Genomic DNA, 24,853 nt, shown 5'->3' with positions numbered 1-24,853 from the left:
TTAACTCAATTCAATCTTACCTCCTCATAAATAAAAATGATAATACCTTTTTCTGATAAACAATTGAATGCATAGCTTATCTCTGTCTGACTCATGTCCGACATCTTGAGTGAGGTGAAACATTGTCAAGGGCTTAACCACCCAACCTCGGACTACAACATATCCCCACACGATCTCGAACGAGAAGGGCCCTCCCTACCCGGAATTGTCAGGGGTCATCTTGCCATCCACTAGGCTTCCTGATAATTTAACTCACCTCACGACTTGGTAGCAGGAGATCAGAGTAACAGGAATGTGCATGAGCTATTAATTAATTCATATTAAATGGTAAATATTGAAAAGTCATAAATGATGCTGATTCATATTATTGATTATTCCTTTCTCACACCTCATCACCCATCTTCTTGGCTACCCAACCGGGTGAGTCCTAGGTATTCGAAATTCTCAGCGCAGACGGCTCTATCAACTATTCAAGAAGATTATATACAATCATCATTTTACAATTCTATGATTATGTTTTTTAAAGATCTCAAAATTGACAACATTCTTAACAACATTCTTATGCATGAGCTAATGCATTGTTTATTTATTATTTATTTGATTATGATATCATTCTTGTTTTTACAGGTTCATCTACACCTCATCACCATAATTAGGCCATCAAGCTGGTGATTCCTTGGTGCCTTCAAATTAGGTTTACTAAGATACTCCGCACCTTCTTCACCCTATTTTGGCTTTTAGCTTGGTGAATTCCTTGGTGCTCTGGTTATTTATCTCATCTCAGTTATCAAACTTATATCTAAATTTCATGATAAATATTTTTCAGAGAGGATAGATTTTTAAGATGAAATTTAGAAAGTTGCATAATATAGGATCATTGTTATGGCAATTGACTGATCTCTAGCAGATTATAATGTTTTGATAAATGTTATAGACGACTTCATTCATATCTCTATGAAGAAAAGGCAGACTGAAAATAAAAAATCGCTTGGCTCTATCTCAGATCGATGTCTCAAAAGGAAACTAAATAATTGTCAAGTATGATGAGGAATCATACACGTCTGCTATAGGGACGATACTATTTTCAAGATGAAATCAGAAGGTTACATTGACAGTCTTGAATAAAAAGCATTGTTATATGGCAGATGACTGAACTTAGTAAATTACATTGAACTTGAAAAAGGGTTCTAGTCGGCTTTTATCATTGATTTACATTGCTATTGAAAGGAAAACAAACTGTAAAATGGAAATACATTTGACTTTAGACATGAATCGTTGCATCAAGTATAAAAGAAAAATGCTATTCATGATCATATGATAGTTCGTATCAACAATGGGAAAATAATAATACGGTTATTTTAAATAAGATCTTATGTGACTCTCTGTCACCGTAGTCTGGGAAGGCCCCTTTGCTTGGCAAATCCCGCCTTCAAAGCTCGAAGTCCCACGTTGGATGGTTTTTGGTCTGATTCGATGCACTATAAATTAAGAACAATACAAGGTTCAGACGGCACAAAAATACTAACAAAGGAAAAAAATCCAGTCAAGGGTGCTTGAAGATTGTCGATTAACAAGCAAGGATGGATGTTGATACGTTAATGGTTCAAAATATAAACTAGAGCCCGACTTTACGACTATCATTAGTGATAAAGGAGCTATTCGAATTCCCAAGGTAACCATTCGAATAGATCAAAAATACAAATTAAAAGATAAAATAAAAAGGTTGGAGAAAGATTGTAAAACAATTTGGATTGCCAAAAATATTAATCGATTAGCTATGCCAAGTGTTATCATTTAAGAGCAAATAATATTAAATTGAAAAGGAATAAGTTGGAAAGTTGTAATTCGAAAATTATAATAGTTCTAAAGTTATTATAATTTGAATACTATTAAAATCTTAAATGTACTTATAAACATCACTTTATTAAATTATTTAATTTTGATGGTGCCAAATCATTTAATATTATATACATGTTTATTAAAATAATATGATGAAAGATAAATTAAAATCCGTTGAAATATGTTTTATATTTTAACCCAATCATTTTAATTAAATTATTTATTTAAATAACTCATGTAGTTCCACAGATGTATCCTGTTTCAAATCGCTAGGTCCTCTACCTATCTGCCCAGTAATGGTGATACCCTGCCTAATTCTTTTCTGACAATGCTTCCACCCCTTCGACATGCCTCCTGCAAGGAATTTCTTTGTAATTAAATTATAAATTATTTAATCATAAAGAACGATTAACCTTCATCTCAATTTCATGAATTCGCGATTAGCGATCAACTAATATGTCATCTTCACTTGAAATCATAACGACTAACTATCTTGCCATTTTGCCAGATTTTATCAAATTAAATTGCCAATTGACTTCATGTGAACCTCAACGGCTATATTTCAAGCTAGGTCAAAAATTGGGATGTAACACTTTATGTGAATGTGAGTGATGTAAATATATTATTTCAATATAATTAAATAAATGGTTAAATTTGGTGATTTAATACATTTATTGCTTCGGCTATGTTGTTATATGCAATTGCACTTGATCATGTTGTTTAGTGTGCAGGCATTATATCCCTAGTAGTGACACATGGAGTTAGTGATTCAACCATTCATATTTTACCAGTGTCGTCCTTGTATGGTCGACGTATCCTTATTTTAATTGTTTGATTAATCCTTTCGGTGATTATTAAATTCGAACTCATTTTCATTATGTGATTAGACCAATGAGCATGTCTGTGCATTTAGAGGTTCACATTGTCACGAAAGTTAAGAAAATTTCTGTGTTTTTGGGTTTTTGGGCTTTTCATTTTATTGAATTTAATTTCTAGCAGCTTTGCCATAGATGAATTCCTATTTCTAGGAATAGCCTATTTTCGTTTGGGTCAATTTAGGGTTTAACTAGGTTGGCTGGTTATTTGCCCTAATCGATTGTTCATTCAAAAAGTGAATAAGTATTCAAAAATGAATTTAATTCCTCACTTCTCACTTTTGAATTAAAAAGTTTGAGAGTAAAACCCAAAATCCTCTTCATGAGGATTTACTATTTTGTTCGTTGTGGGAGTTCTGGGCATGGGATTGTCGCGAGGTTGAACTCGTTGGATTTGGATTGCCGTGATTTCTGGCTACTTCTGCAGGTTTTTATTTTATGGTTCAGATTCTCGTTTTGCCCTTTTGGTTGTGAGGTAGGGCTCTCTCGTTTTTTTGTTTCGGCTCCATTTCTGCTTCTGTTTTTGGTAGCCGTTTGTTAGGAGGTTGAGAACTAGTGTTCCCCTCCGTTTTTTTATGCTAGCTCTACCTGGTTGGGCGGGTATGAGCATTTCCCTATTTTTCAGGATGAGGGTTTGGTGTTTTGCACTGTTATGTTGGCTGTTTTTGCATATAGACTCCAAACCTAGATTTTATTTGATATTTGACGCTTTTGTGCCCTAAGACCAAATGGGTTTTAATTTCAAAGTTTTTGAGTTTTGAGGTTTTTCGTCTCGGTTTGCATGCCGCCCAGTTTTCTTTGGTTTTCTTGGCATGATGTTGGTCGTGGACTTGGATTATCCATAGGATTTCAGTCAGACCATAGTTGCACTTTTTATGTTGCTTTGGGATGCGTACTGCGTCCGTACTCCCGACATTGTGTTTGGTTGAGTGATTTTTACTTGGTGCTATGGTTTCTTTTGGACCTTTGTTTTGGTTTCGTGGACACTAGGATTCGTGTAGAATCCACACTCCCAGATTGAGGCCGGTTGAGTGAGTTCATGATGTTTGGTCTTGTTGCATCATTGGGATTTGTGTACAATCCATACTCTTGGATTGAGGCCGGTTAAGTGATTTCATGATGTATGGTTTTATTGCCTTTGGGATTCGTGTAGAATCCGTCCCCTCGAGTTGCTTTTGGTTGATTGATATTTTGTAGTGTTCTCATCTAGTCCTTGTGTTATGATCTTCGTAATGGTGGTGCGCCACACACGAGTACGTGTGCGTACATTTTTTCGGATGACTTACGAGGCCCGACCTTCCATGGTACTTCCAGAAGTTATAATCATTGGGGTTGGGTTGGGAATATGCATGCCTACAGGCACTCATCGTTGGATGAGCATGGGTAAGGTAGGGTAGCATATGGAGGGAACTTCTATCTCCGCAACCAGGTGTCTATTCCCCGAGGGTTGGCGTGTAGAAGCTTTAATCAAGTGATAACTAAATAAAATGTGTGAGTGGTAATAAAACTTAAGATAATAAAAAGGATTCAGGATGTGCTCTTTCCGTTGGGAAGTGGAGAGCTGTCAGTACTAGCTTGGGCTTGTCGATGCCAAGTGACTCTCCATGATGTTAGCCCCTACTTAGTAGCCCATTGAGTGCCTGACCAGGACCTGTAGTTTATGCATTGTCTATGTTCTTGGTTTTAGTCATCACATTGTTTGGCGTGAGTGTTAGCCATGGAAATTGTGCTTTATGTGTGTTTGTGGTTGGATCATTATCTCCATTAGCACGGTGGGAGTGGACTTATGGGTTCCACGTGGTTGGGAGGCGTAGCTACCCATACCACTGCTGGGGACCGGTGTATAGAGACGGTCTTTTATCCTAGTGCGACTGTTGCGGGATGTTTTCACTTGATACTTTGGGTTTCGGAGTATGCTTTCATTGGAATGCTTGGATATCATGTTTAGATGATGCTAGTTTATTTGACGCTGATGTTTAGCATATGATTAGATGATGTAAATTGGTTCGTTAGTTCATCTATTGCTTATTGGTTTAGCATGTTAGATTTCCTATTCGTATGATGTTTAGCATATGGTAGATGATGTGGTTGATTTATTGGATTATCTAATGCTTTACTTTTAACATGTTAGATTTCCTTAATCTTATGTTGTAGCACGTTTTAGTAGTGACGTCCTCATAAGATAACACTGATGATTTGGTCAGTAGTTTGGGATGTTACGCGCAGGGGATGACTAAGATCCACTATAGTCTTATGATGCTATTGACGGTTGGGAGGAACCACGTATTTAGTTTGGTTGTTCAGTTATTGCGATATTGCTTTCAATTATTTCCCTTCACTGCTATGGTTTAGATGGATAGATGTTTCTCTTTCTTGTTTCATGACATCTTGTTGTTTATGTTCAAATGTCCTTGCCTCGAGATGTGGATCCGGTACTCCCCGGTGTGGAGGAGCTTTATTTTCTATCTTTTTACCTTTACTATCTCCACTGTTCTTCAGAGAAAGCAACTTGGACTTTTGAGTACCCTTTAGAATTGCTTGTGGTTCCATGATTGAAAAGATCATAGATTTTGTGTTCTAATGTTGTCTTTGGTTTTTGTTCTTGAGTTTGTCTGTGTCAGTTCGGTAGTGGCATTTGGAGATTCGTTGGTTGCCGGGATTGAAGTTGAGTCTTCCGTTGCGATCTCTATGATCCGTATATGATGTTGACATGTGCATTCATACTTGTAAAAAAAATATCTTGGTTTGAATTGAATCCTTGTTCCAAGGATCTCTGGGCGGGGCATTAGATAGCATCTGCTGCTCCTGATATATCGTTATGGATATGCAAATATGTATGGTTCTGCTTATAGTAATATAATGCTGTTCCTGATTTGTCTTTATATGCTTGCAACAATGGTGCTCTTCCTGATTATGTGCCATATATATATGCAACCGGTTTGACTCTAGACCAATTATGGATATTAGATTTCTGCAGTCTGTAGAAATTAGAGTGTGCGCTTCTGGATTCAACCATGTATATGTTATTTGCATCAACTTTTCAGATCATAGTCAGTGATCCATCATCAGGATGTAGGGGAAAATGATTTGATGATTTTGGAACGAATGAGTTTGATCTCACTTATGCAACTTGCAATATCTAAGGGATTTCACCTCTTGATTGTTGAAGACACACCTCTTCCAAATTTTACAAGACACACATCTCTTCCAAATTTTACCTCTTTCAAGCATAAACAAATTGGTTATGCTACAAATTGAATGTCTTTATGATATTGGTCAGTTTATTATGCAAATCACTTTTCAGTTGTACAATTGCTTCCTATCATGATTAATTGTTGTTTGTTATCACTTGGTTTAATCAATATTCTTGGGTTGTTACGTAGTCATTCTTGTTCAATCCTCACTATGCAGTAATAATTTTTTTTTTGATCGGTAAATATAATAGTTGTACTTTTTATTAATAGTTTAATCAAAAGATTTGCAATGTGAGTTCCAAACAGGGCGTCAACAAGTGTCAAACAATCCATCAACCCAAGCCAAAAGATGCCACCAACAACCTTTGGGAACAAAGAAGGCACCAAAAGGTGCAGAAGTAACAATACAGAACAAAGAGCAAGATATTCAGAGTTCAATGGCCTTATCCAAAGTCAAGTGCAAAGAATTCAAAACCGTTGCTCCCTTGCAATGTGAACAATTAAATCATTTTTCATGAAAAGCGGACTTGCAGCTTCCTGATTTTGGAGCTCTCTGGTGCAAGTTCTTGTTGACATTTTGGGTTCTCCTTTGCTGAGTCAATCTCCCCACTTCGAGCTTGAATCTCTCTGATTTGCAGGTAACTTTTGATGCTGCTTAAACCAATACCCATGGCCGCTTGCCAAACCTCCCTATCACCAAATGTATTCCAAATCAGAAAAGGATGGATGGGTGCATCCATGTCCCTAATTTGCAACCAGTCCTCTCTTGGCACTAATCCCACAGTTCTAGCCCTGAGTAAAATATCATCTAGGCCCCCCCTCCACTACTCTTGCACACATTCTGTTGCAAGCCACCATGCATCTGCAAGTTTGCCCATTTCAAGCACCAAGGAACTGGGATGCAATCTCTATATTCGCTCTGTACTTTCCTTCTGCAGCAAGAAAATCATCTCCAAGTACTATGAAGACTTTTTGGTAGGGACTCAACATCTTCAAATGCAAATATTTTATTCAATTGAGCCTTGTGACCGTACCGGAAAATGTGATCACTGTCTTCAATGTTCCCAGGGAAAAGTTGGGCAACATCTTTCCACATTGGTTATTACCAAAGCAGCTCTCAATCACAACCACAACTTCGTTAACTTGAAGATGAAGGCTTAAAAAATGTTTCTCAAAACCCTTCCTCGCACACATCAAACATCAGTCACCTGGAGTAAATGTGGGAGCATTTATGCTTGTACTCTACACTCTGCTCGACTACCACAAAATTTAATGCCAGCCTGTTCTTCCCTACAGTTGAAGACAATCAAATCCACCTCATTGCCATGTTAGATAAATCCTCCTCTTTGATGCCTTACCACCTAAAATGGGATATTTCTGAAGTTATTGAATGTTGCTAGCAAATTTGTTATCAATGTGATCCGCTTGTCAATATGCCAACTTCCGCTTTGCCTTTAACAGTTGCATCTGTGACAATGTGCGAGTCTCCTTCTAGATGCACAAGGGGAATACCTAATCATTTTTCCATTATCACCCACAGTAGTGCTGCTTTGGCTTCAGCCATGTTATTGGTTCCTATAGCCAATTTCTGCGTACACCAAGCCAAAACACAGCACTTGCAATCTTTGTGCAATGGGATGCTTATAATAGCTTTATCAGAAACTGATGAAGATTGGTTTTCATATGTATATGATTTGTCTACCTAACGTTTGCTGACTGTTCATGTTTATCACATTGATACCAATCTGATCTATATGCTGATTGATCCTCTATTCGGTCATGTGTATGACGGGGCTCTTGCACCCATTTGCTAAAGCACAAAAGATTAATCGACTACTGAAGGATTCACACAATTTTCTGCTATACTAATTTTTAAGAAACACATATGGAGTTAGGATTTGATTAGTGTTGAGAGGCAAGTTGAAACCCACATTTGAGACTTACATACAAACTTAACACAACATACAGATTTAGGAAATAATAAGCATTCAATCAAACATGAAGGTAAAAGAATCTCACAACACACATTTGAAATGAAAAGAGGTGAAGGCGGTAATTTTATTATTCTATGTTGGAGTATTAACTGCACTCTAGGATCTACAGACAACTATAAACCTTCACAAGAGAAAATAATATTTAACCAAATAGATGAATGTATTTGAAATGATTAAAATGCACAACAAGCTCTGTCACGTAGGCAAGAGTGAGAGAGGGAGCATGAATGAAGTGTGAGGATAGGTACAACTACCTACCAACTATCAACACAAAATACCAGATGCAGGTAAATAAAAGAATATAAAACCTTACCTAACCCTTAGAAGGACGATATGATGCCTAAGTTAAGCATATGAGTAAATATTACTCTACTCCAATACCCATGTTAAATGCAGCTCAAAGAGAAGATTATAATGCAAAATGAAAGCAAGATGCAAGATGGTTCCTGACAGCTAGGCCATTTAGGTACCTATGTTCAATGCAAAGAAATGGTATCTGTCACAAACAGAGAAAAGGAGAATACCACATGGTAGAAAACTCATTTTGAAAAGAGATAAAAGAAACAAGATGCATGGATGGAGGACTCGGTCACATCCCTCCTAGGACTTACATATATTGTATATACAATCAAATATCCTTCCATAGAAAGGAAGAAATAAGACAACATAGCCCCCCATAATGAATAATGTTCTGCAGAAATGGTGAGTGCTTGAAGATAAAACATAGTCCAACGTGTACACAACATTTCTCCCTTTAGAAAGCCAAATACAAATGCAGGATTGCTTCCCATGCTGGATAGTAAGTGGCAGGAAGGAAGATCCAAATGTAAGATGACAATGTCTCTACAATTTGCTAACGTGTTGCCGAGACCTTATAAGATAATGCCATAATTTAATCAGGAAAATACCTAATCACAGCAGAAGGTGATAAACAAAGAATCAATGGAAATTGAATTTGAACAAGCATCAAAGGCAAAGATGAAATGAAAACTGATGCGTTACAACAATCATGAAATAGGAGAGATAAACCCTCAAATGTGTCTCCCAAATATGAAATGGGTGATTCCACAAACAATGAATTAATGTATGGCAAATAGGAATACCAATCAGGAAGACAGCGATAATCCTACTTTTACATCACAATTTTTGGCCTAAATTTTTTAAAACTGATTATAGCGGTTGAACCGAATTAATTTTTTATGTTCATGTGAAATTGAGTTAGTTCATTATAGCTGTTATTTATTGCTTCATGTTCATGTGAAATTGAATCAGTTAATTATAGCCATTGCATCAATATGATTAGCAAATGAAACTAAGTCAGTTAAATCTAGCCGTTGTGTTCATGCGAAATGGAATTACTTAATTTTAGCCGTTGTACATTTATGATGAATGAGTTAGTTGTTATAATGAAATTTCCTAATGATCACTTGATGATTTTGTCTAACAAATAATGAATCTTGAATTGATGTTTTGGCGAGAATGTTGTTTTAAATGTTTACAGGATGAAGACCGGAGAGAGAGGGGAAGCATTATGAAACAAGGTCATCGGAAGGGGATGGTCATAAGATTCAATCATCAGGAATGATAGGTTTGACCTAAAAATCACCCTGGCAAGGTTATTAGGACTTGACAATAAATTTCTTGGTGGAACCGCATGAGTTATAAGTAAAAACAATATAAATATTAAAAATAAACGAAGTTCTTACCTTTATTAAATTTATCAAATAATAATATCATTTAATATTATTTTACTCTCTCGATTAAGATCATAGATAAATAAATACAAAGTGGCACCATTACATTAGAATCATTAATCCAATAATGCCACCTTGCAAATACATACCTATAAACTTAACCAAGATAATAAGATAATATAAAATAATATTAATAAATAAACTCTTCATCATTTTTTCCTTTTTATTTTATTTTCCCTCCATCTTTACGTTTCTTTTCAAACCGATTGAGAAAAATATTTGTGTATGAATCTTGTAACGGCAAGGAAGCCGTGAGGTCGACTTAGAAACAATATATGCAACCTTTGTCGTATCCGAGAATCATCTCTCTGCCTATGGCTTTATTTCCCATCTCTAGCAGGGTTCTTTATTTCTTTAGAATATAATTGAAATCTCTTGAACGAATCAAAATCCAATGTCAAATACTAGGATCTCAAGCGTGTCTCAAAGCTAGATAGGCGGGCTTCCTCAGGCGTTAGCCATTCAGAAGTGCAGTAAGGAGTCACATAAGATTTGAAATGTTATTTTCTTTTTCCATATGTTGCAGAGGTTTGTGTAAGGACAAATACACATGCAGCTTATTCCTGTAAAACATTGTGAACTGTTTATGCATTTCAAACTGTATTTATGAATTCCAAATTCGAGCTAAGCTTAAGAATACCAAATTTGAACTGTACTTAAGAATTTCCAAATTCGAATTGAGTATATAAAATTCCAAACCCAAGCTGTGCATGAGAAATCCTATATTCGAATTGTGCATATGAATTCCATGTTTCATCTGATTGTAAATAAATAGTTGAAGTCGTCTGCCATAGAACATTTTTAATCTTGAAAGATCAAACCGACTGCCATAATGATTTGAGTCTGAATGAGTTTATATTTATAACAGAAGATGCCATAAGACAGTAAATTGTACTTGGATGGCCTTTCCTTCATAGGAAAATTTAATATTCAAATTTAAATTAATGATTGATACTAAGATAAGTCAATGGGCCAGAGTACCAATGAAAATCACCAGGCTAAGAGCCAGATTAGGGTGAATAAGGTACATGTCATATCAGTAAAGGCTAAATGTTCAAGCACCAAGGAATCACCGACCTGATGGCCTGATTATGGTGAGGAGGTGTAGATGAACATGTTAAAAGAAATACAAGAACAAAATCAGTAATCAATGCATTCAAAAACAAACTAATATATAAAAAGAGCTCATGCAAGTTACACTTTGAAATTAATTGTCAAGCTGAGTGGTGGAGATCGGGTTATAAGCCCACATTATGAAATCCTTGGCCACGGACTTGCCACAACAAGTTGATCAAGTTGTTGTCCAGATGCTTAAGTTATTCCTTCGAATAACTGCTGGGACCTCAACCCACTTGATTACTCTGATGGCTGGATCAATGAACATCCCAAGCCCAACCTTGGGGTATGGAGGGCTGTTCTATTAATTTATAACCTGTGGGGATAAGTAAAAAGGTCCGCGGCTGGGAGGTTAAGCCTATGTTAATGCTTCTCCTCTCAGCAAAGCCAGAGCTTGGACAACCAATTAAGAAAGCCTCACGAATAAATTTGTATGTTCTTTTTATCCTGTAAATTTAGTATTTTCCTTCAAGCTTTAAGAATCATTTACCGTAAAGTTTGATATTTTCTTTAAATTAGTTAGATGATCATGCGCATTTAAATCTGCATTTTCCAATTCAGTAAACTATAATTAGTTCAGTAATTAATTTCATCTGATCTTGTAAATTATTAGTTATTGTTAATCTTGATGTAGACTTAAATTCAGTTTTTAATTTGTTATTGAATACTATGTCATGTGAATATGAAATAGAAATTGGTTAGTTAATGATGAAGTTAGTTAGAAGAAAACCAGATGTTACACCTACAGATCAAGAATGGTGGAAATCTGTCATAAAGGTGGGTCAGCTATCTTTGCCGAAGGATTAGGAACCTCTAAAGCAACTGCAACCTCATTTGGTGCTTCAAAAACCTCCAGAGGATCATAGACATGGGTTATTGTCTTTGAAGAATGAGGAGACACATCAGAATTGGAAAGAGGATCATTGAGAGATGGCGGAGTATCATGATGTCCATATGATTCCTAGATGTTTGTTCATTGAGCATAAGGACACTCAGTGAATGAGTGACTGCCATCATTTATATTTTCACAAATAACTTTAAAAACTTGAGCCCTATAGCCTTTCCAAATACTATGCTCACAAGTTGCACTAGGAATAGGAACATCATTATACAAATATGGCAACAAATGATGCTTACTAAGATGAGAGGATAAAATCACTCCATCGCCTATAGTTCCCCTTCTCCAAAATAAAAGAAAACATCATTGACAATTCCTTAAAAAAAGTACAGAGGAGTCATTGCAAAATGATATAACATTCAAAATAATAGCCTATAAGGCAGAAAACCAGATTTGCCACTTCCAGCAAAAAATTGTGGCCCTCTAAGGGCGTTTTTGAAGAATGGGGGGCAAGCTGCGCCTACTATCTGTAAAGTTTCTGCAAATTCTGTTATAAAATCAGACCTTTCAAATACCCTTGAGTTGCTGTAGATAATCTTCTTTAACTTTTGAATGTAGGAGTTATCAGAATATTGAATGCTGTTCTGAATTTAATTGTCTCTGCAATAAATTCGTATGGGGCAGTATTGCTTGAAGGAGCAGACTTATGTTAATTGTGTGTCCTCAAACTACAATAACACCCACCCCTTATACTAAGACCAAAGGGCATGTCCCTTAAAGGGACATGACCCTCTCTAGGTCGGCCCATACATCACTTGTAGAAATCAATGCCTTAAGGAGATAATAAAATGTTTAACTAACATAACAATTAGTTATAGTTAGTACAAGATATGTTTATTGCCAAGGATCGCCGCCCATCCTATTGACAAGTATAGTGTAATATTGCTTTCGTATGGTATAATGGGAGAAGATTAAGGTGCGGTCTGCACTTCTCAAACCAGTATGAATATCATGGTTAATATTTAACACTCCCTCTTAACTTGATAATCATACTGAGAGATAACATATCTAGCATCATCAATTGCGATGAATAAGCATAAATTGATACTCTATATCTATCTGAATCTTCTGAGAAAATGGTATCATGGAACATATGATATTGAGTCATATAACCATCTTGTAATATGACTTATCACTTACACTAGTGATGTTAGTATTGCATGTAATGCAATATACAGGATAAAATCCAAACAACAATTAAGTTCTTCATTTATCTAGGTTGTGATTCATAGGAACTGACAATCCTATATCACAACTTGATCTTGAGTTAAGATCTACCAGAACACAAGATAAAGTCTGAAGAATAAATTCTTCCGTTATCCAAGTTGTGATTCATAGACATGGAAATGCTTGTGTCACAAATGATCTTGAATTCACCTAGATCTAACGGTAGTTCTATACTGTTCAATACATTATCTGAGAAATCGTCATTTCTCAATGTCTTTTATACAAGTATTCATTACTTCAGAGATAGTCACCTCTTAAATAATGAATACAGATGGTGGAGCCGATAACAACCAATAGCTTGACAATAAAATTATTTTATTAATAATTTAAAGAAAACAAATGAATTACAATTCAACCATACCAAGTCTTTTCTTGAAGTGATCTATCTTTACTCTAGAGAGAGGTTTGGTGAGAATATTTGCTGTCTGATCTGTAGTGCAAATATATTCTAATTTTACAGTGTTCCTGTCTACCATATCTTTTACATAATGGTAAGGAATTTCGATATGCTTGGAACTGTCATGAAAAATTGGATTCACCGAAAGCTTGATGGAACTTTGATTATCATAATGAATAATCGTAGGATTCATGGCTTGCCCAAATAATCCCACAAGTAACTTTCTAAGCCAAATTGCTTTCCGAGAGGCCATCGCTGCTGCAATGTTTTTGGCTTTTGTGGAACTTTGTGCTACTGAAGACTGTTTTCTGCATATCCAAGATATCATTGCTGATCCTAAATTGAAGCAACATCCTGAAGTACTCTTTGTCTTTAACACTTCCACCCCAACTTGAGTCAATGAATCCATATAAATCTAAATCAACTTTCTCACATTTGAGCCCAAGATTAAGAGTGCCTTGTAAGTATCTCATAATGTGTTTGACTGAAACTAGGTGAATCTCCTTTGGCTCACACATAAACTGACTTAAGGCATTAACAACATACCAAATATCAGCTCTTGTATTTACCAAGTACATCAGGGATCCAATCATCTATCTGTAGAGAGTAGAATCTTTGGAAGATGATTCGGCTGTTGCTTCTTTAAGTTTATGTAGATTAGTCTCCATTGGAGAAGACATAGACTTGCAATTTCACATTCCAAGTCTCTTCAAAATATCTAATGTATACTTCCCTTGATTAAGGATAATGCTGTCAGAATTCTGCCGTACTTCCAGTCCTAGGAAGTAATGGAGTCCCAAGTCTTTCATAATGGAGTCCCAAGATGATCATCACCTGTTATTAGTAAATCATCGACATACAGTATCAAAATTACCATATCATCTTTATCCCTTTTATAATATAGATTTGGATCAACTTCATTTTTGGAGAATCCTAAGTCGGTGAACTACTTATCAATTCTTTCATACCAAGCCCTTGGAACCTGTTTAAGCCCATAGAGAGCTTTTTTGAGCTTGCAAACAAAAACATTAGGATCATGAGTTTCAAGTCCTTCAAGTTGCTCCAAATATACTTCTTCTGTAGTCTTTCCATTTAGGAATGCTGTTTTTACATTCATGTGATGTACTTTCCATCTCTTCGATGCTGCAATGGCTAGGACTGCTCTTACAGAGGTGTATTTGGCAACAGGAGCAAAAGTTTCTTCATAATCAATCCCCTCTTTTTTAGAGAATCCCCTGGCTACAAATCTAGCTTTATATTTTTCAATGCTACCATCTGCACCATGCTTTATTTTATAAATCCACTTGGAAGAAACAATAGATTTTCTTTCAGCTCTTGAAACAATTTCTCAAACATCATTTTTCATAATAGATTGGTATTCATTTGTCATAGCATCTTTCTAGGTTGTATGTTTAATAGCCTTTGAAACATTGGTTGGTTCTGATTTAGACAAATCATTCATGTTTGCTGTGTAACTAGAAAATCTTTTGGGTCTTTTACTTTCTTTGATTGTTCCGGATAGTGCAGCGAAGTCTTGTGCTTCCTCTACTGTCTTAATGGCCTAGAGTGGTCTTTTCTTAGAATTTTGAGTTTCTTGAAGATTAAGATTTTGAATTTCATCTTCAATTTCTTCAATGTTCTCCCTCTGAGACTTAGTTTTAGTATTTCTTTCAAAACTAGGTAAAGGAGAGGGTTCTTCAAAACTTAGGGCATTTTTGAATGCTAAGTCTTCTTCAAAAATTACATCCCTACTAAGTTCGATATTTTTCTGTCCAAGTATGAAAACCCTATATGCTTTAGATATTTCACTATAACTTACAAAAATACCTTTCCTCTCAGAGGGTTCTAACTTAGTTCTCTTTTCTTTTGGAACATGGATATATATAGGGCAACCAAAAATCCTAAGATGACTTATATTGAGTTTAACCTTAGTAAAGACTTCTTCAGGAGTTTTATCTCTAAGGTAGGAGTGAGGGCTTTTGTTTTGAATATAGATAGTAGTATAAGAAGCTTCTGCCCAAAGATAATATTCTAGATTTTGATCAAATATCATAGCTCTAGCAACTTCAATAATTGTTCTTTTTTTCCTTTCTGCTATCCCGTTTTGTTGTGGGTTATAAGGAACGATATACTCCCTCTTAATTTCTGTTTCTTCACAAAACGTTTTAAACAAATCTGAGTTGTATTCCTCTCCATTATTAGTTCTAAGAGTTTTAATTTTATGTCTTGATAAGTTTTCAATTAAGGTTTTAAATTCTTTAAATCTCTTTAGGATTTCTTCTGATTCTTTGCATTTTAAAAAGTAAATCCAAGTTTTCCTAGAGAAGTCATCTATAAACAAAATATAGTATGAGAATCCTCCAAGAGAAGGAACGGACATAGGTCCACATAAATTTGAGTGGATTAATTCCAAGTCATTGTTAGTTTTTTCTAGTGCTATCATGAAATGTACTTTTGGTGTTTTTACTCAGAGTGCATCCTTTGCATATGCGTGAGTAATCTTTATTTAGTTTGGGTAAACCAGTAACCATCTTCTCCATAGTTGATACAATTTTGAAATTTAGATGTTCTAAACTTTTGTGACATATTTCATTTATATCCACAGCTTCATGAATTAAGGCTTGAATAGGTCGACTAGGTTATGAGTTTAACTCATACAAATACCCTTTTCTCTGACCAATCAATTTTGCTTTCTTAATTGATGAGTTTTTAGCCCATGCTATGACTTTACCGTCCATGAATGCAACATTATGTCCATCTTCAAGTGCCGTAATCGAGATTAGATTCCTTTTTATTCCTGGTACATAGAGTACTTCTTTAAGAAGTAGAGAACTACCTGACTTTAGTTTCAAGGTGCAATTTCCAATTCCTTTGATGAAATGTGCTGAATTATCACCGATGGTGACTTCGCCATAAACCTTTTCAGACATAGAGTCTACTGCTTCTTTGTATCTTGTAATATGTCGAGAAGATCCACTATTAATCACCCATACTTTATATGAGACTTCATTTGATAGTGCCGAATACAGTACATGATTCTTAGGATCATAGCTATCTTCTTCCTTAGTGATGTTTGTACAATTCACTTGTTGTTTAGAATTCTTAGGGTAATTTGATCTGTAGTGTCCAAAACTTTCACATCTGAAACATTTTATTTTGTATAGATCTTTCTTAGGTTTGTCATTCTTTTGATTACCCCTTTTCTTCTTGAAATGGTTCTTTTTACCTTTATAGGAATTTGTATTAAGAACACAAAGTTCTTCATATTCTGTTTTTAGTTTTCCTCCTTGCTTAAGTTTTCTAGATTCTTCCTGAAGGCAATCTCCAAGTCTATTGAAGTTAGGAAGTCTGTCTTTGGCACTTACTCCTTGTGCGAATGTTTCCGATGTATCTGGTAATCTGTCTATAGCCATTAGTTTTAGTTCTGCGTCACTAATGATGGTTCCTATACTTGCAAGTTCATCTCTTAGACTGGCAACCCTTAGGAAGAAAGAATTCATTGATTCTCCTTTCTTTATTTGTATGTGATTTAGTTGCCTTTTCAATGCAAGAACTCTAGTTGCATTGTTGACCTTATATGCATTTAGTAATGCATTCATCATATCAAATGTTGTCTGATGTTTCGTTAGCATTAATACAATATCATTTTTCACTCTATCTAATATGATCTGAATGGCTTTTTAATTTCCTTTACTCTAGATAGTTTTATGAGGTTCAACATTAGGTTGTTTGGATGCTGAATCAACAAATTGTTTTACATCATTTTCTTCAAGAATCATTATGATTCTGAATTTCTAGGCATCAAAGTGTTCTTTCCCATCAAACCTGTCCTCGGGTCTGATTGTGTATGCCATTGAAGATAGGAGAATGATGCTAGATATATATCAAGTTTGATTAATTAATTTGTAGAGCCTAGGTTCGACTACTAGAGCTCTGATACCATGTAAAATTTCTGCAAATTCTGTTATAAAATCAGACCTTTCAAATACCCTTGAGTTGCTGTAGATAATCTTATTTAACTTTTGAATGTAGGAGGAGTTATTAGAATATTGAATTCTGTTCTGAATTTAATTGTCTCTGCAATAAATTCGTAGGGGCAGTATTGCTTGAAGGAGCAGACTTATGTTAATTTTGCCCTCAAACTACAATAACACCCACCCCTTTTACCAAGACCAAAGGGCATGTCCCTTAAAGGGACATGACCCTCTCTAGGTCGGCCCATACATCACTTGTAGAAATCAGCTCCTTAAGGAGATAATAAAATGTTTAACTAACATAACAATTAGTTATAGTTAGTATAAGATATGTTTACTTGCAAGGATCACCGCCCATCCTATTGCCAAGTATAGTGTATATATTGCTTTTGTATTGTATAATGGGAGAAGATTAAGGTGCGGTTTGCACTTCTCAGACCAGTATGAATATCATGGTTAATATTTAACACTATCAATACCAAGTCACAAGCACATAAACGTTTGCAACTTCAAACAGCAGTTACCAATTGCCAAGCCACATGATAACTCATGTGAGGAGACAATGCCCAAAGAGCATGAGCCTATGCCCACAATAATAGGAGCATGCAATAGGCTATTTAAAGTCCTCAGAACTTACCAGCTGCAGGAATGGTGGGAATATTATTCCTAGAACAAAGCCAAAACGATTTAACAAGGGGCCCGCCAGATGCAAACTCTTGACTGCAAATTTCAAACCCTAAGCAAAAACATAGCATGGCTTTATAATATTGCAGGGAAGCAGTAAAGATAATGAAAAATTGCTGCTACATCACACGGCTGCAAATAGGCGATATAAAGGAAAATCCACCGACCAGTACAAGCTGGGATAAAGAAACTGTTGTTTGTAATGAATGTTGCTCAAGAACAACTTCCAATCCAGATATGAATGCCCTGTCTACCAAGTGATAAAGCCTGACTGGGATAAAAAAGATACACTACTTCCCTTAATGAAATGCACTAGCCAGCTTCTTATGGGCTGATCAAAGATGTAGAAGCCATCAGCTAATTAGTGAAAGCACCCGCCAAATTAAGGATTTAAGCCGCCTACTCAGTCACTCAACACAGTATCAGGCTGAATAATGTGAAGAGATTATGTGTAATGTCCCCTTTGGAGATAGCTTATGAGATTGGGACAATTACCTTGCAAAATCAGTTGCAAGAGACTTCTTTCCTTTGAGTCTCAATTATTACTACAAAATACAATCTGCAATATCACCTTGAATGTTTAAGCATGTAATATTACAAAAGTTAAAATGTGATAATCTATGAATCCTGTTCTGGTTGTGAAAGTGTCCCAAGTGAGCCTTACTTCATACAGTTGGATGAAAAAGTTGCTCTATACTCCCTAAGTGCAAACTCTTATTTGCTTCAAGAAATACATCTGCTATGGTATATTTGCTACTAGTTATAAAATTCTAAATAGAATGCGCCATGCATATGTTAACATGGACTTTATGATCTGATCATTCTTGAAGACAATACTTTTTTGTCCAATTCTGTTCTGGTTGTGGGTTTTGAATAGGTCGTAGACACGGTTCTTAATAAAACTGTTTGATGAATTTGACTTGCTCAATCACCAGGATAGTTATTTAGGGTTAACATGGGAACATAATGGTGAGCTACAGGTGGGATGTAAGGAGTATGAATTGCAGCAAGATGATTATCAGTGATGCAAATGGACTTAGAAATAAATGTCTTGATCTAATTGTGTGACCATTGGCGTGCTGGTAGTGAGGATTCATAAACGAAAAGTGGGATTCATAACATACTTTAGCATAGTGATGGTAACGAATATGTTACGATCAGGTTTATTTCTTATAGGAACATAAGTCTCACCTCATTGTGTGGCATGAACTCATAAGGTAACTCTTCTTTTGTGGGGTGGAAGAAAATAAGATTGCACCACTAGGATAAGATGCTATGATTGCAAAGGGATCACCTTGTGGTGTAGTGGTGAATTGGTTGCACTGTTAATGGTGCAACCAAGGTTCAAATCCCTTCCTCACCCAGAACCAAGTGTTAATGTTGGTATGGGGCTACCTTGGTTTACATGTAGGAATTGGGTATGACAGTGGTGGTTGTGAAGGAATTGGAGGTGGTGGTCATGTGAGGGGGTGTGGAGGATGGTTTTGCAGAGGAGCATAATGACTTATTGGGCCAGATCCTTACTGGGCTGGAGTGCTTGCAGACCCTATCTGGATTCTCCTTGGTAGGTGCTGCTCGCAGACTCTATGTCAGACCCATGCAGGTCTTTCACTCCTATGGTCTTGGGGTCCCTTTTGGGCTTCCATGATCGCAGGTCTGGATTGTTAGGTTTGCAGATGAGGTCCCCCAGTTTGTGGCCTCACTGGGTCATAGCTCCAGTCAAAAGCATTTACTGACCCAAGAAAAAAAGATGCTATGACTGCATGTGGTGAAAGAATCGAAACGGAAATGACTTGCTTCTTCACTAGTGTATTTTCAGCTATTTATGTTTCCAATAATTCTTCCGGAAGCTTAGTCTATAGAACTTGTAGTCGCGGTGATCATAATGCCACACTATCCACATCAACTTCAAATAATCACAGAACATACAAATAGATCATAGTACCTAAAATCTTTATGTAGAAGATGGTCTTTATCTGTTATGCCAACTTCGTTTTCCAATGCCTTGTGCTCCCTAGTCATTGAGTTCATAGGTAGAATGGCAACTGGGGAAACATTAGAACCTTTAAGATGCTTTGCCTTCCAGTTAAAGGCTAGCAGAAGAGTTAGATGTGCTGAGTTTTGCCAGAGTAAGGCTTTTATTGAACTCATAGTTAGAATAAATGACATTATTAACCTTATCTTCAAAGTAAAATGTTTGAAAACTTTTGGCATGCGAGAACAATAAACTGTTTGTCCAGAATTCGTTCAGCTTTTCATTCATGAGCTTTGCTTACCTTTAGTTGCTACCGTAGATGTATGAACTTGGAATATAAACACCGAATCCTACACTGCTGTTGACTGTCTGGAAATCTTTATGCTGTCCTGACCTGATGGATCTGGTAGTGACTGTTGTGAGGTACAGAGATCTCCACAGTTTCTGGCTTAACTGAATGAGAGCTAATGGGAATGAGAGACCCCTATAGTAAAAACAGCAGAGTTTGCAATGAAAGATATTGTTTTCATATCTACAGGTTGTACCCATTTGATACTTCTCTATTTAAGACAACATATATGGAAGTGGCTCCTGAGCTAGGCTAAACAAATTTGGGCATAGATCCTCATAGCCAGATGAAGATTAAGAATTGAATTATCAATTCATCTCAAGTATGTTTTCTTTAATATTCACTTGGCAAAAGAGAGCCTAAACTAATTCTGGACTATGCACAGAACCCTTATCTTGTAGGTGAGCATATCTCCATAAAGGAGCCAACCCTATTAAAATATAGGCATCCGCCTTAGAAGGCTGCTTTGTCCAAGTGAGAGAATAAGATAGCCATACAATAGGCTTTTGGCATCCTTAGAATGTGAATTGGGCCTGAAGGTTTCCATTGATTGTATATTCGTGTCTGTTATGCTTTATGACCTGTATATGGCCCTGTGGACATAAGTATGACTTGATTTTCCTTCAAACCAAAAGTTTAATTTCAACCTCTTTCAACAGGAAATCCGTGTAGAGTGACTGACCATTTACTTGATTTCTTTCTTTGCAAGAATGAAGGTTTGATTACCATCTTCTGAGCATAGAATTGAAGATAATGGATGTCAATTGTGTTAGGGAAAAGGCTCTCCTGAGAGATGGCTTACTGAAAAGAGGCAAGTTGGAAGAGGCCATGGTCTCCGTAAAAGAGGCATCAGATGGTCTGTTCAGATAATCACTTGATCTGTGAAATTCAATGAAATAACCAAAGGGAAGAGGTGATGGATACTGAGCCAAGAATCTAGGTAAGACACAGTTAAGTTGTGGAATGTATATTCATGATGATGATATACAAGATAATTTGTGGCAGATTAAATAATTCTGAATATGTAATTAAATGGAGAATCTACCAAGAGATTAAGAGTTTTGGGAAATACCAAAATTTCATGAATATGCATCCCTCTTTCTCTTTGTTTTGATGACAAAGTTTCTTGAGAAGAGGTAGCTTGCTATATGTCTAATTATATATAACTCTATTCCCTTAGAGAATGGAATTATGTTTAGGAGTGGATATTAAATCAGGACATGGGTGTATGAACAAAGGTACAACATTATTTCACTTAACTACCATGTATATTTCTTGGGGGAGGGTTCCAATCTGTAAACTATTCTTTCTTTGTAAATATCTATTCATCTATTCATTAAATGGTGACTGGTATCCATGTGATGGGTGCCTACTTATGTTGGATTGTCATTCTTGTTCTTCAATTTGTACTAATAAAACATATTGTCACACATTTCTTTAAATTTCTATAAGAGATCTATAATTTCAGGAGTAATTTAATTTGAATAAATGGAGCAAGAGGTTTGATTACATTATTAAGAAATCTTTCTGTTTTCAATCCTCTGAATATGGTTTGATTTTTTATTTCAATGTTAACCTTATTTACATGATTTCATTGACTCTGATAATTGGCCATATTGTCAGAGATTAATTTCATTTTAGGAAAATCCCCTGTTTAAGTTTGAAAACATTTTGTTTTCCCACACAAATCTCTTGGAAAATCCCTCATTAAAGTTTCAAAATGTTTTGTTTATCTACATTATTATCTTTTCTGTCATTTAGGTCCATGGAAGAAGGGCGATTTGAGTCATTCTATGAGGAATACCTTATTCTATGTTTTGTTTGTAATCTTGATCTGTAAAGCATTGAATGTCCAAGCATCTGGCATAACTGAAGTTTTTTTTGACTATCTTACTGCAGACCTGAGGCAAACTCAGAAGTGATCATTCAACATTATATTTGCAGCTCACAATAGGACTCACCACATCCTTTCGAGTTTGGGGAATTCTATTGGAATCTTTATTATGCAACCCTTGCAGACTTGCAGTGCAATAAACAAATTTAGTTTCAGTAAAAATCAATTGCAAGGGTATCTTCTAGTTAATCGAATCAGGCATTTGTATGTTCGAGATGACACGGTATTGGAAGACATATTAGATATTCCTCAAGAAGCATGCTGCTAGTTTCAAGAGCTTCTCACCAGCCAATTCCTTAAACAATGTTTGCTGAATCCGATTTCAGATTTTCATTTTATTTGTTCACATCAAAGTAATGCAATTTTCACCCTTGTAATATGCAATCAAACAGTCTTACCTTCCTATGATAGATAAGGCGCCTAGTCCAAATAGATCTCCAGGGCCTTTTTTTAAAGGTTCTGGAATTTTAATAATGATGAGTTATCCAACAGATTTTTTTTGGAAATATCAGAGAAAATTCTTAAACTTAATTGTTGCTCTTCTTTTTCCAGCGATTAAAATGGTTGATGTGGATGCTTAAATGTTTGATGTGAATGCTTTGGTTTCTAAAATCAACAGGCAAAAACAAATACAAAATACCCACATGCCTGCAGGTTGAATTACACAGTATTTTTTGAATTTGGATTAGAGATATGGAGGCTAAATGATAATTGATTTTGAAATTTTTATTTCGTCGCTGAAATTTGCATCTGTGAGGCATTTGATTGGCAGATTGTCATCTATCGTGAATTCTGCTTTCACAATGCTGGTTGTCAACTCACACTGGTAATGCTGTCTTGGATTTGAGGTGCTCAGCATTACATGAGATGCTAAGTGGCAAGGTATTTTCAAGAAAAGCCACTGAGAATTTAAAAAATTGGATTACAAATTCTAGTCGAAGTTTCATACTTTTTAATTGTTTTGCCATGAGGAAATCTGGAGTCCTCTGCACTTGACACAAATTTTCTTGCTATCATTGCTTGTAGTTTATCCTAATGCAGCTCAACATTTGTTTTAGACCACAAATTCATGAGTTAGATATTCTTATTTCAATTTCTTTTTTGGCTCCATCCCTCCATAAAATTCTTGGTTACCAAAATTACAAGTCTGCAATCTGGGAAATCAGAGCACATTTACTTGCGAGTCTGTTTTGTGGCAAATCACATTTGTTGGGATGTCAACAACTTAGCTTCCTATGCAATGTTTTTCAGCTGCTATATATGCTTAAGATTTCGGCACATAAATTGGTTAATTCAATTGTGTGCTTCATCCTGATAGATGTTTAGAATTAAATTTCATGTTTCATGCTGGAAACATTGAAATTTTATCAATCTTAACAAGCATCGAATCTTCCAACTTTCACATAAAATGGCAACATTTTTAATATTACCAATTTTTCCATGCAGATCCTAAACTGGACAAAAAAAGCATAATGGGGATCATTTTGACCAAGTCATTACATATAGAGGAATATCTCTGGAATAGTGAGCCAGGTCCCAACCAAGAGATCGCATCGATAACAGAGAAGCTATAAACAATCATGCCAACTATTTATGTTAAGGAGGAGTTGCAAAAGGGGAGTGTACAGAATTCAAGCAGCTAATTCTGGCTGTTGCTGCTCCCTTATACAAGTCAAGGAATGCACACAACACATAAATCTGTATCTGTATTTGTCTCTATATCAGTATTTGTCGAGACCCCTTCTGAGAGGAAGACTTTTTCCCCTTTGCAGCAAAAGCAGTAGGGTTAGATATGGTTTTTTCAAAATACCAAAAAAGATAACGAGATTGGGACATCAATCTATTAGGGAATAAATAAGCACAAGAATCCAACATTTCAGTTGTAAGAAAGTTTCCAGTGACTAAATATTTGAAACATTTGGGCATGGTGCTCTCTTATTTCCAAGAGATTTGGTATATACAGAGATTAGGATAATCAATCCAATAAGAAATTTGTTGGAGAGGAACAAGAAATTAGTACTTCTGACAATAGATCACGATGCTGATAAAAAACCATTTTGAAGAAGTTTTTCAGACGAGCTCAGTAGAAATCTGTGCTTTGGTCTTAATAAATCAACCACTATATTCTTAGAGGAATAGGAAAACAATGCCAAAAAAAAAAGCCAATTGAAATCACCTCATATGGTAGCTTTAGAAGAAATGTTCAATTTTGGGATTTTAAGGCATTCATGAGATAGGGGATATAGAAAGGGTGACAAGATGGGACAAAGTGCTGTTCACAACAATTGAGCGCCAATAGGGAGTTTGTCCCAATGTTCCTTTTAGTGAGACTATTTGGGGTATCCTACCATCCTTGGGATAGTCAAGTTTCATTTTTAAGGGGCAGCACCCTGTGTAGGGGTCTGGGGGCAGTACCATCAACAGGGTCAAGGGGAAACACACCGTTTTGAAGAACCATAGAGAACTTGATGGGGCACATCATTTTATGACTTTCTAAGATGTTGAGGATAATTTTGAAGAAACAAAAAAAATAGGGATTTCATGTCAAAATTCTGATGTAAAAGGTGTGGAATACATATGAGAATGATCTTATGATTCTGTATCTGCCACACAAAATGGCTCGACTGAACTTACTCCTGCAAAGACGTCATTGTGTTGTTGCCAAGTAACTCATATAATGTAC

At 35.9% G+C, this 24,853-nt stretch overlaps 1 protein-coding gene across 3 annotated transcripts in view; it reads left to right on the top strand.

The window, feature by feature from the left end:
• CLS (cardiolipin synthase) overlaps nt 1–22,701 on the top strand; it is a 115,717-nt gene extending 93,016 nt beyond the window's left edge. Inside the window, exons 9-10 of one of the 3 annotated variants that reach the window (XR_016364666.1) lie at nt 9,404–9,490; nt 22,176–22,701. The gene's annotated coding sequence lies outside the window, so the exon portion shown is untranslated. Of the gene's footprint in view, nt 1–5,321; nt 5,341–9,403; nt 9,491–22,175 lie in introns of those variants that run through there. The other 2 variants (XM_089830575.1, XM_089830584.1) reach the window with 2 other exon arrangements.
• Nucleotides 22,702–24,853: the final 2,152 nt, after the last annotated feature.

The sequence above is a fragment of the Cupressus sempervirens genome, chromosome 1 (genome assembly GCF_028749045.1).
Source record: "Cupressus sempervirens isolate cs-2001-9-10 chromosome 1, ASM2874904v1, whole genome shotgun sequence".
NCBI classification, from domain to species: Eukaryota; Viridiplantae; Streptophyta; class Pinopsida; order Cupressales; family Cupressaceae; genus Cupressus; species Cupressus sempervirens.
Note: the sequence above shows the minus strand (reverse complement) of the source record. Positions and strands in the feature narration are given on the sequence as shown.